We start from the raw sequence: 13,596 nt of genomic DNA on the forward strand, positions 1-13,596 counted from the left end.
GGCTCCATTATTTTGTTGGCTCTCAAACTCAATAAATTAGCAATATATTATCCAATATGAACATCTTGATTCAAGAGCATGGAGTATAAATGGGAAAGAAAAAAAAAAAAAGACCTTATAGGCAAATGGCAGAACTGAAAAGATGATTAAGTTACTCATTGATTGTGTGTGTGTGCATGTGTGCGCGTGTGTGTGCATGTGTGTGCGCGCGCTCTCTGCTCTAAAACAGATATTCAGCAAGTGGAGAAAATAAAAACAAAAAGAAAAATGCATAGATTCACCTGCTAAAAATAGCTTCTGCCACATCCCCCTTGAGTAATTCTTTGGAGTTTACTGGTTTATAGAAGATATGCTCCCTTCACCTAAACATCTCAAAGAGCAGTAGCTCTCATAAAAAGCAATCACTGATCTCATTGGGAAGTGTTGGCAAGTATTTCCTTCTGAGATGGGGGTTATCTACTGATAAGGAAAGAGAAGAATTTATGAGAAACCGTTGAAAGAGATGGCTAACAATCTGTGAAGATTTTTTTGTTTTTGTTTTGTTTTGTTTTTTACTTTATACAGTCTTTATGAATATCTTAATGTTCAAAAATGACTTGGTTTTTTTCTTCTTTTTTTATATTGGAATGAGGGATGATAAGTTAAACCCACATAGACTCTTTAAAACTATAGGCTAGATAGAAATGTATGTTTGACTTGTTGAAGCTATAATCAGACTATTTAAAACGTTTTTGCTATTTTTAATCTTAAAAGATTGTACTAATTTATTAGAGACAGATCCTATTTGGCTCTCTTCATAAGAAAGAGCATTCCCACTCAAATCACCTGGGCTTTCCCATCAATGTTTTTGAAAGATAAATCTGATTTATGCATCATTATGGCATCATTTATTTTGAAATTTTAAAATAAAATAAGCGCGATTCTTTATGCCCCTCTCCTGCAATGCTCATAAAGTCCAGAATCTGAAGGGGCAAAAACAAGAGGAAAATTTTGTTGATTCTTTGTTTTTGGTTTGTTTGTTTGTTTTCAATGCTAGTGTTTAATCCTATAGTACATATTTGCTTATTGCTATGTTAATATTCTAAAAGACTTTCCTGTTAGGTATTAGAAACTGATATATAGATATCTTTTTTGTGTGATTTCTATTTAAAAAAAAAAAAGGAGATGAGAAGACTGTCTGAGCTTTAAGTGCGTATGGTACAGGATAAAGATACAAATTTAAATAACCAAATCCTATCTGGAACAATACTTTTTGTAGGAAACCTCTCACAGATGAGACAGAGGTCCAGGGAGTTTTTGAAACTGTCTTTTTTCCTCTTAGTCCTTATTCATTTAGTATCTGCCTCAAAATTTTGTAGAGGGCTGACCAAGCTGAAACCCTAGAATTAAAGGGGCCTCTTTTAAAGCATACATTTCACATGTTCCTTCTTAATTTATGATGCCACATTGATCTTAAACACGGTCACCGTTTCTCCCCATTCTTCAGCTGTCATTGATAAGGTCTTTCAAGAAAAAACAACTTAAAAAGGGAACACAGAAGTTCAAATGTTACTGCCCAATTGAAATGTAAGTTAAGATAGAGATAGTTTCTCCTATTTAACCCCTGCTGAATCACCTGTCACCTTCAAAATGACCTTCACAATCCTTAGAATATTCCTTTTTTTAATTGTCCAGCCCTACTGTATCTAAAAATTAAACATTACTCATTTTCTTTTGCCCAAAATGCACTGAAGTAAAAGTAGGAAAAATGAAAAAAGAACTCAAAAATCCCTTCCAAACCACCCATTGGCCCCACTCACCTACCCATAGCAAAGTCACTACTGTTAATCCCTTAATCTGATTTTGTTTGGATATTTATCTTGTACCTGCTGCTAAACACACTGCAGGAGGGACTCTGAAACCTCAAGCCACCTACTCACATCTCTTATCTGTGTCTGTGTATTATTAAAATGTCTATTCAAATATCAAAAACTTTCAAACATCATGTAGCTTGTATTCAGTTTATACAAAGGCCCCAAATACTATGTCAGATCTCTTTTTTGCTGAGAGAGCTAATGAAGTGTGAAAACTGGGATTACATCATGTGTTTTGCTTCATTTGTTTTTATCACATTTAGGCCAAGTGTGATAAATAAACTTACAGACACTGAATTAATCTTCCCTGCTACTTTGAAACCAGAAAATAAGCATTGGTCATTGATTTAATCTGTCTTAGTTCAAAAGCATATTTTTTATTAAATTAACTCTGATTGTATTTGAAATTATTATTCAATTCATTTATGGCAGAGGAATATCAATCCTAACGACTTCTAAAAATGTAACTAACTGAATCATTATCTGACATTTACTGTTTAATAAGCATATTTTGAAAATGTATGGCTAGAGCGTCATAATAAAATGATATATCTTTCTTTAGTAATTACATTAAAATTAATCATGTTTGATTAATTAGTTCTTTTGGACAATGTTGGTGTAATGTGTCATTCCTTAAGAATTCTATTGTCATGTAGCATTTTTATTAATTAAGGTCATTGCAACAAATAACCATGAAAACTTACCCAGAAAATAAAACTAATCATACACCAGAATGGAGATATCTTATAGAATTTACAGATTATATTTAAAAATAAATGTTTCAAAGAACTTGGACAAACTATGTAAGAGATGTATGAATTGTACAGTAGATGCATTAACAATAAAGCAGGTTTAAGTAACCCATCCCCACTTACCATAACCCAACAGTGAGTTATAATCCATGACAAAGCGTTTGGGAAAAGGTTTTCTATCACGTAGGGTACATAATATACAAGTAGCATTTAATACACTACCAATATCGAGAGATGTTATAAGAATGTGATCTCTCAACACTGAATTTCTGTTTCAATAAATCTTTCTAGTTCTTTACTGAATAGATACTGTGAATATCAAACTCACAGTAGCATTTGTGGAAGCATAAAGTGGAAAGATTAGTGATTTCCCTCTTGTTGTTTGAAAGCATCTCATTCTGTTTCCCTTTTCTTAAACCGTCCGTGAGTTATTTGGAAAGCTACCTAAATGTAAAAAAGGCTCATGAGCTTTGTACTTGATTTTAAGGAACTAATAATATTACTAAAGTTTCCTGTATCATTTTCCCACGTGGGGCTCACCATCACGCCCAACTTCACTCACTCAAAGTCTCCATGGTTCTCCCTAGGACCGACAAGAGGACTAACCTCCTCGTTCTGTTTGCGCTCTGCATCGGACCTCCCGTGGCCAAAAGCTTCTAACTGCAGGGCGTGCACGCGCGTGCGCATGCGCATGGCTAGCCTGGGGACAGCCTTTTCACTAAAGGTTTTGTGGATGTTGAAGTGAGAGGGCAGAAAGATCTCAGTCATCACTTTCATCTTAGTAAGATTCCCTTCCTCTCTTCTGCAAACTCTCCCAGGAATTACTTCCTATCCAACCCTTCATCCTCTCCCTTAGAAAGAACTCGCAAGAAAATTCTGCTACTTCCTCCATCACAGCTTTGCCCATAGTGGGGATGGGGGCAGGCCCGCTCACCTTTTATCATTGTATATGCCCGAAAGTTGTTTTTTCCTAAACAGAAGAGCAGTTCTGTCCCTAAGGAATTCTGTCTTCCTTTAAGATCATCTAGGTCAAATTACAGCCTCTTTTTGAAAATGGTATTCTTCCTTCCTGTAAGATCTGTGTGACTGATAATTACCACCACCCCAACAATGGTTAATATTTGCTGAGAACTTGCCATGGGTCAGTCACTATACCAAATGGTTCACCTATGTTATCTCATTAGTCCTTATGAAAACCCTATGTGTCAGGCACTGCTATGAACCCTATTTTACAGATGAAGAAATGGAAGCTCAAAGATATTATTTAACGTACTGAAGGTCACAGCCAGGCAGCGTAGGCTTGAATCTGGGTTTGAAGACATCAAACCTGTGTTTTCACTACTTCACCATTCATGCCTCAATCCAGACACAAGGACAATTCCAGGTACTGACTGTCACCTTCTTGTTCAAATTTGGTTGTACATGCTAGAGGCAGAAATATAGCTAATTTTGAGTGATAAAATGTTTTTGAATATGGTATTATTAAGATAAATTAGAATTTCTGCTCAATAATCAATATATCTAACTGGGCTTTCAACCTTACCTACTGCCATTCCTCTACTGTTCGCATCGCAATGTCGTTTCATGATAGTCCTTCCTATCACATATGCAATACCCAATGGTAAATCAATCTCAGTGAGAAAGGGTATGTCTTGAGCCCTTATACAGTCCAGAAATAAACCATTTCTGCATAAGTAAAACTAGAAGTTGATCATAAAGAATCTTGCCAAGAGCTCTGGCAACACTACACCTATTGTTCTCTTGACAGTTCATCAAAGTCACTGTGGTCTCAAGGAATGTGGTTGAAGCAAGGCTTCCACAGACAAAAATGTGGACAAAAATGTGAACAGCGTCCATGTTCCTATATCCCTGTCCCTCAAAAAGGCCTTAGTTATCCCACTCTAGGGATTCCCAATGGGTACAGTTCTAACCCTAGATGGCATTTTGGAAACATGCAGGGACATTTGGGGTTGTCAATCACAATGACTGAGGGGGGGCATTATAAGGTATTTATTGGGCAGAGGTTAGAGCTCCAGACACTTCATGTAGATGATAAACCTATTTATAATTACCTAAGCCTAGAATATAACTCCAATTTGTTTATAAACTCAAAGCATTTTTGCATGATTTTTATATAAGCTGAATTTTCCAGGAATGCTACCACTGTAGTCAGTATATATACCACAGTATAAAGGTGGTACTTTATTTCATTTGGAACTTTACCAAGTATTGTCCACTGTTCTAGAAAAAACATCACTTATGGCAATGTTAATTGTACTATTTGAATCTCTCTACTCACCACCTGTATCAGTAGCTGTCACATTCATAATTCTCCACATAGGGGTAAAATATCTGACCACTTCCCTATGTTTTCCAATAGAGTTGGGCCTTAGCATTTCTATCTTGTAATGCATGTTATTTTACTACGAACTGTTTTCATTATACTTTATATTACAGTTCAGGCATCATTTTGATTTTTGTTGAAATTGTATATTATCTATGAATTTCACTTTGGGATATTAAAGGGTATATCATAAAATGTTTGCTATAAAAAGGGGAGCTTTGGGTCTGATAGGGCTGAACACAACAATTATGATCCTGCCTGAGTAATAATGCCAGATGGATGGCAGAGCCTTTGCCCTCTTCCCAGTGAGGCATTTAAAGTGTAAAGCTGAGCTGAAAGCTTGTATCTTCCTCACCTGTTTATGGATAGAGATTAAACCTCTTTGGGATCCAATAAAGGATAATGGTTATGGTTAATACAACATCTGGTTTCTAAATGTTCTTTCCTTCACCCTGTGATGGGATGAGATGATTTTGAAAAGAATAAAGCAATCACTAAAAACAGAAACAGATGTAAATTGGATTTGAGACAATACCATCAGTACATCAAAAGTAAAATTTGACCTTGGATTTCAAGCAAGGTTGGAAATGTGGCCTAGAAGGGAGGTTTCTCATTTTAATGGTTACTACCAGGAAAGTTAAAGTTTAAGTAACTGTCCCATAACTTCCTAACTCTACTTTGTTTATTGAAATCAATGGCTCCACCTTAGCCTCCAACCTCCTCCAGAGGGAACAGTGGGAGAGTCTCTCCAAACGGAAATTTGGGGGGTTCATAGTCTCTATTCATGGCAACTTCTCTATATAAGTGCTGTGGTTGAATCCATAATTCCACCCCACAAACAGGGAACTCTCTTTCCCAACCCCAAATGTCTAAAAGATGTGATAGAGAGACGGATGGATAGACAGACAGAGATGGAGAAAGTGCTCCTCTAGAGAAGGAGACAGCAGTAATAGAGGCAGAAATGATACCTAGTATTGTACTCTCCACCTTATTTGGCCCAGATCTTCTAATTCAGCCACCATTCTAGAACCTAAAATATTCAAAGATAGGGTTACTCCAAGACAAATATTCTCTCCCTACTTTTTCTGTCTCTCTCTTCTTCAAAGGGCTTTGGGAATGGAAACATTTCCATTCCCCTCCTATAGCCAAGTAAATTCTCTTAGTTAATATTGAAAAGTCTCTTCTGGTATCTCTAGCCCTCACTGCAGTAGTAAAAGATACAGTGAAATAATTTAATACATATTTATGCTAGAATGTACTGGATGTTTATCTGTTTGCTCTCATATCCATTTCCCAACATTCTACACTTTCCAGCCACCTCCCCCCTTTTTTTTTTCTGATTTCCAGGTAGGCTTGGCTGTAGGAGACACTAACAAAAATGGAGGGCAGGAAGAAAGTAGAAGCCAGGGTATTCCTGCCTTTTCTCTCTGCTTCAAGTAGCATCTTCAGCAGTAATTGCTGTTCCTGCCCCCCCACTTGGAGTGGCACCCTGTCCCCCCAGTGGACCTAGATCCATCCAGATGGTTCTTCTCAGATGGGAACACTACTTCCTCTCTGCGTCTCTCAAGTTCTAGGGATGGTAGTGACTTCCTGATGTTGTTAATCTCTGGGTTGACTCCCATCTCTTATTTGGCTACTCATCTCTTCCATCACCTGTACTAAATCCCCTCTGTTTAAAATACCTAGAATAGTTTCTGCTGCCCTCTCTGGACCTTAACTAATACCCACAGGAATAACATAGTGGTAAGAAGCGTGAGTGCTGAAATCAAGCAGATGTTGGTGTGTGCTGTGGCTCTGACACTTCTGGCTGTGTTCTTTAGACAAATTAAAACAACTTCTGTGAGGCTCAGCTTCCTCTTTTGTAAAATGATATTAATGACAATAACAACAACCACAACAACAATAATATCTACCTCCTATTGGTATTTGAGGATTAAACATTATCATGCAATAGTTCCTAAATTTCTAGATTTCCCAAAATTGTAAAATTTCTAAAAATAAAAGTAGAATTTTCAAGAAATTGAGATAGGGTGGCAAAATCTTTACTTGGCTAAAATAAGGACATTTAAAAAAACCTATCATAACATCATGTCATTAAAAGGGAATTCATTTTAATAACATGGCATGGATATAATCTCAGAATAAAGGGCAGTTTCTTAAATTTAATAAATTAAGCTTTATGAAAAACTCATCACATTGTCTTAATTTATCCCTTTCATCTTTTTAGTTTCTCTATGGCTAGATGAAAACACAGGCACAGTCCAGCACTGGTCTGCTTCTCAGCTCTTGTTTATGATACTTTTGTTGTCACTACTTCTATTGTTACTATTAGGAATGAGAGTACTCATTAAGGATCTAAGATATCCAAGGCAAAATTCTCTCCATTGGCTTTGTCACACTCTTTTCTACGTACACTCTTTTCTCTTTTCTACGTACACTCTGATTCATGGCCCCAACTTTTATGAGCAAGTGACCACCTCTTCCCTTAATTTGACTCTGACTTAGCAAAATCAGGAAAAAAGTACTGTTTGAGCCTAAAAAATCCTTATACCACAAAAGCAAATGTAAAAGTTCAAGTCCAGCATTTTCTTGCTGTGTCACTATAATCCTTCCTCTTTCTTCACCTCATCCCAGCCCAGCCAGCAGAGCTACAAATTTTCCATATAATGATTTCTAACTGTTTATAGGATATTTTCAGGCCCTCCCTAAATAGTACCGAAATAATTATTCTAATTAATTCAAGGAAACAATGCAAATAAGTCAGTTGTTTGTCATTATGCACAACCTGAACACCAATAATTTTTCAAGCAGTTTTACTGGCTTCCTCAGCACATAACTGCAGTTATTCCGCCTTTTACTTTTAGTCATATTTGTTCCACACCATATTCTTCTAAGTCATCACTGTTATTCTTAGCAATTGCTATTAAATGATATTTGATGGTCTGGTCTCTTACTCCTCAGCCTTTTAAATGTTCCATAATGTCAAATAATAGAAATATCCCTGATGAGGCAAACATGTCCCTGAAAGAAAAGTGAACCTATTTTCAAGTCCTTCTTAAGCTGTGAGGATTTATTTTTAATCTTTCAAAGTGTGCACATCACATTATTCCAAATTCTCTTTGGGGTTGCTCCTGCAGGACCCAGGGGTGTATCAGTCACTGGAAGAGCAATTTGAGAACCTCTAGGACTGATTTTTGAAAACGCAGTATCCACAGAAACACTCTTCAGACGCTATCCCAGCAAATGCTGGCAATTCTATGCTTGTGTGGAAGGTGGCTTCTGTGGGTTTGTCCAAGTGTTGTTCTACGGAGACCATCACTCTTTTAAACACAGCACATTCTATGCTGTATCCTTGCATGACCATCACAAGAATTCTGAACGTAGACTTGTATTTCCCAGAAAGAGTATGCCTCAAGCTAAAAGCAGCCGGATGAGATAAGGAAAATCAGTCAGTGAAAGGTTTGCTTAGAGTCTTTGGGGCATGTTCATGCTCTCCAGGGTTTATGTGTACAATATTAATAAGCCAATTCTAAAAGTCAAACAGATAATACTCCAAAACTTGTACGTAGACTCTTGCACCAAAGAACCACATACTCCTGAATCGGCACACTGCTTTTTACCTAAGAAGTAAATGAATGTGGGAAACAGATGTGGGTGGCCATCAACAGGACAGTCCCATGTGCATTTGGTCAGGATATTACCTCTGAAAATGTGATCTCTGTCCCATGAACTGAGGGAGGAAGGAAGACAAACTTCTTGAAGAAACAACCCAGATAAACCCACTTGAAGCCATTCTTCCAGTAGTTTTAATGGATTGCACACAACCACTCACACTTTCTCGCCAGGCCCCCTTGGGACCAACGCTACATAGTTCAGAGACAAGCAGACAGGATTAAGGGTGAAGTCTGTGAACCACGGAACACAATTTTCCTCTCCATGAAACTAACTGGCCCTTCTGAGGATCAAACCCATGACCCTGGGCTCATTAGCACTCTACTCCAACCATGCCCAAAACAAATACAGGTTTGAAGCCAGAGGAGCTTCAAACCACACATAAGAATGTAATCAACAGAGCCACAGGGAAACACATAAAGTAAACACTTTCTATATAGGCAAAAAGAACAGAAGATTTGGAAAGAGCCTACATTCTCTGAATCCCTTAGTCATCTGAAGGCTTACTGGAAATTTCCACTTGGATATCTTCCATCATTTTGACTTCAACCATTTTCCTCTCTCAGCCCCCACCCCTGAAAGGAATTTACCATTTGGAACTTTCAGTTTATGGCACCATCACTCAGTCAACCAAGTTCAGAACCTTGGAGTTGTCCTTAGCAACATGTCTGACAATCCAATGCATATTTAGTCCAAAAACAAAATTCATTGAGGACTTTACTCAGACATCTCTCATGTCTCTCCTCCTGCCTATCCCCAAAAGTCCAAACCTCACCACCTTCTGGATATTATGATAACCGCCTACCAGCTTTCGCCTCTCCGATCCATTTTGTATACCATTCTTAAAATTCTGCTTTGCACATCTCCTCAAAAACTTCAGTGGCTACTGTTCCAACTTGACATCTTACATTTTCCCAGAATCTATTACAACTAAACTGTTCATATTCATCCCCACCTTTGCCTAAGCCCTTTTTTTCTAGATATCCAAAGACTAGCCACCATTTAAGACACAGCCCATATTTCAATTCTGTTTTTCTAGGCTACTTCAAACCCTTTGAATCTTTCTCTTTTGAACTCCTGGACCCCACATTAGCAATACTAGGAATCAGATTCTCTAATAATTTATCACTACTTTATTTTTTGCTCTATGTAACACTTTATCAATCATATCGTAAATTCTCTGAAGGCAGAGACTTGGCTTTTATCCCACGGGTATTTTTGAGCCCTAATGTGTGAGCGATACTATTCTGGGAATATAATAATGAATGAAACAGACTTACATTGTAGTAACAGGGAGATGGACAGTAGACAAATACATAAACAAGGTACTTGCAAATAGTAGAGAAAACAAAAGGGCAACATAAGAAAACATGAATTGAATCACTATTATTAATTCATCTCTTTTCTGGGGCCAGGCAGTCCAATGGGGAAGTCAAACCCTTATAAAATGAATTATTACCCCATTCTGCCTTGGGTTTGCTCTTCCTGTAGCATTCTCTCTCTTACAAATTCCATCCTGTCATCTCGTTTTCTCCTCCATGAAGATGATGCCAAACTGATCTCTCTCTTCTGAAATTCAGTCATTATAATCCACCACCTGACAATCACCTCCACCTAGAATTGTACTGTCCAATACAGCAGCCACTGGACAGCTGGTCGAAATTGGGATATGCTGTAGGTGTAAAATATGTACTGAACTTCAAAGACTTAGCATGAAGAAAAAGAATATAACATAATTGGTATTTTTATATTGACCACATGTTGGCGTGATAATATTTTAGCATTAAGTAAAATATATAATTAAAATTAGTTTCATCTGTTTCTCTTTACTTTTTTAAATGTGACTGCTAGAAAAATTTTAAATTACACATGGTTTACATTTGTGGCTCTCATTATATTTCTATCAGACAGTGCTGACCCAGAAGTTTTGAGCACTTACTGTATACCAGGCATGATTCTACTTGATGCCCGACTTCTAGGATTGCTATTACTTCAATTCAAACTGAAGGTGTCTTTTCTCCTCCCAAGGCTACTCTATATTTTGGCTTTCCTACCTTTGTCGATGATTCTGTTCCAACTTTCCAGAGTTACAAAATCAGACATCTTTATCTTTTTTTCAGTGTTCATCATTTGCCAAGTCTTGTAGAGTTTCCTCTGTAGCATGATCTCTATTTCCTCCCTCCCTTCTGTTCTCATACCACTGTCCTTGACATCTCTCAAAGAACAATTTAGTAAGATCTCTGCTTTCATATCTCCCCATTCCAGTCTAATCTGTATGCTACTGCTACATCAGTCTTCCTAATCCAACACAACAATACCAGAATCAAAGAATGGTACAATTGAAGGAACATTGGGCATCCTTGTGGAATCTTTTCACAATAATGAAATGAATAAATAAGATTTATAGAGGGAGTGCTGCCTGTTTGCCACTGACTCTTAAGTATCTCACATATATAATCACATTTAATCATCCCAACAACCTTATGAGGAAGATATTATTAATATACCCATTTTGCAGATAGGAATCCCAAGGTCCAGGGATATTAGGTAACATGCCCCAAAGGCACAACACCAGTTGTCAGCCCAGGTCTATCTGACCCCAGAGGCCTTACTCTTAACTTCTATGCTATATTATCAGAGTGAATGGGAAAAGTCCTCATAATCCTGTCCCCCAAGACTTGCTATTCTATCCAGAGCAGTAAATGATATCACTATTCACCCAGGGGCTCAAGTAAAAAACCTGAGTCATTCTTTTTTTTTTTTTTTTTTTTTTTTCAGTTCAACCTGGTATTTATTTGCTTTGTCAAAACATTGTGCTCAAAACAAGGTACATTGATGATTTTCTGATCATCAAAACATTATATTCTATCTTTTTTTTTTCCACACACACACACACACACAGTGTATTTTATTTTTACAAGAGATAAATAGACTGACACCAAGCATTGTACATGGATGACCACAACAAAAGCAACAATGATTGCAATTACCAAACATGAAACACACTCATACTATGTCATAATATTGACATTCAGTCCAGTAATCCTCCACTGTAACAGCTCCTTTACTTTGCAGTGAAAATTGATTTGTATATTCTTTGCCTCTGAGTCCTTGTGGGATTTTTTCTTTTTTTAAATTCAAACAGAAAGTCACAAAAATTATACTCATCCTCATCAGTTCACTCAGTCCCATGTAATTAATTTTTTTTTTCATCTTGATCTTTTGTTAGCACTTTTATGAGCTCATCAGTTTTTCATTAGAGTTCTGAAAATGCTTATTCATTCAGTTCAGCAGTATAGTCAGGTACCAGAAACCTGTACTTGTCAGAGTCTTTTCCATGAATTTCCTGAAGATGAAACCCTTTTATAGGAACATATTTACAAAAGCATCAGAGTACACCCAGAACTGTCTGTAAATGACAAAAGACTTAAAAATAAACCTGAGTCATTCTTGATGTCTTTGTCCACATTCCAATCAAATCTATCAGCAAACCCCATTAACTCTCTATTAAAAATATATCCCAAGTTTGCCTTCCCACTATCTGCATACATGTATCCTCATCATAAGCCCTGTCATTGCTCACTTAAAAATTCCAATTTGGTTCCTTACTGCTGTAGTGGATTGAATTGTGTCCCTTAAAAAGATATGTTTGATTCCTAACCCACCCACCCCCAGTAGCTATGAATGTTGGTACTCTATTTGGAAATAGTCTTTGCAGATGCGATTAGTTAAGGATCCACAATGAAATCATCCTGGATCTAGGGTGCGCCCTAAATCCAATGACTGACATCTTTCTAAGAGAAAGGAGAGGGCAATTTGGACACAGAGACACAGATTAGAAAAGGCCATGTGAAGATGGAGGCAGAGACTGGAGTTATGGTGCCACAAACTAAGAAATGCCAGGAGCCACCAAAGCTAGAAGAAACAAGGAAAGATTCTTCCCTAGAACCATCAGAGGGAGCATGGCCCCGTCAGGACATTGATTTGGGACTTCTGGCCTCCAGAACAGTGAAAGAATAAAATTTCTGTTGTTTTAAGCCACCTAATTTGTGGCAATTTTCTACTGCAGCCCTAATATACTGCCCTTTCATCTTCTTTAGTCTATTCTTAACATAGAGACCAGAGTTGTTCATTTGACTGAAAATCAGATCAAGGCACTCCCTGCTCACAATCCTCCCTTCTGTGGTTTTTCATCACACTCAGAATAATATCCAAAGTCCTGCCCATGGCCTTCCATGTCGTATATGAACCTGTCTCCAGCTACTCGTAGACCTACTCCTGTTAAGTCCACTCACTCTGCTCCAGTCTCTCTGGACTCTCACTGTTCCTCAAAGGCAAAAGTATATTCCCATATCATTACCTCTGCACTTGTTGTTTTCTGTCTGGAAGGCTCTTCCCCCAGCTCTTCTCATGGATTTCCCTTGCTTCATACAGGTTTCTGCTAAAAAGAAAGAAAGGCCATCCCCAGCCAACCTACCTAAAATAGCATACCCTGTCCTGGCCTTTTTATCCCCTTACCCTGCTTCAAAGCATTTCCCACTGAATCAATATTATACATGTACTTTTGTATTGTTTTGCTTACTGTCTATCAGCCTCACTGATGCATCCCCAGCACCTACCATGGTCTATGATACATACAGGCTCTCAATAAAGATTCATGTAATGCATGAATAAATGAATGAACACTTGAGTTGGAGCCTAAGGAAAATTCAGTATGATTGACTTATGGGCCAAGTATTTTAAGTCAGGGTAATAAAAATATAATCAGTAGCAGCAGTAACCATTTCTTGAGGGATTTCTATGTGCCAGGCACTGCATGAAGGGTTTTAAATATCTTATCCCAATTAATCCTCAAAACAATTCTATTAGGTAATCATAATTATCTACTGAGTAAACTGAGCTTAGAAAGGTTAAATAGCTTTATATATAATTCTTACAATTCAATATAAAAATACAAATAACCCAATAGAAAAAT

This window comes from Eubalaena glacialis, chromosome 11, assembly GCF_028564815.1.
Source record: "Eubalaena glacialis isolate mEubGla1 chromosome 11, mEubGla1.1.hap2.+ XY, whole genome shotgun sequence".
In the NCBI taxonomy this organism is placed as follows: domain Eukaryota; kingdom Metazoa; phylum Chordata; class Mammalia; order Artiodactyla; family Balaenidae; genus Eubalaena; species Eubalaena glacialis.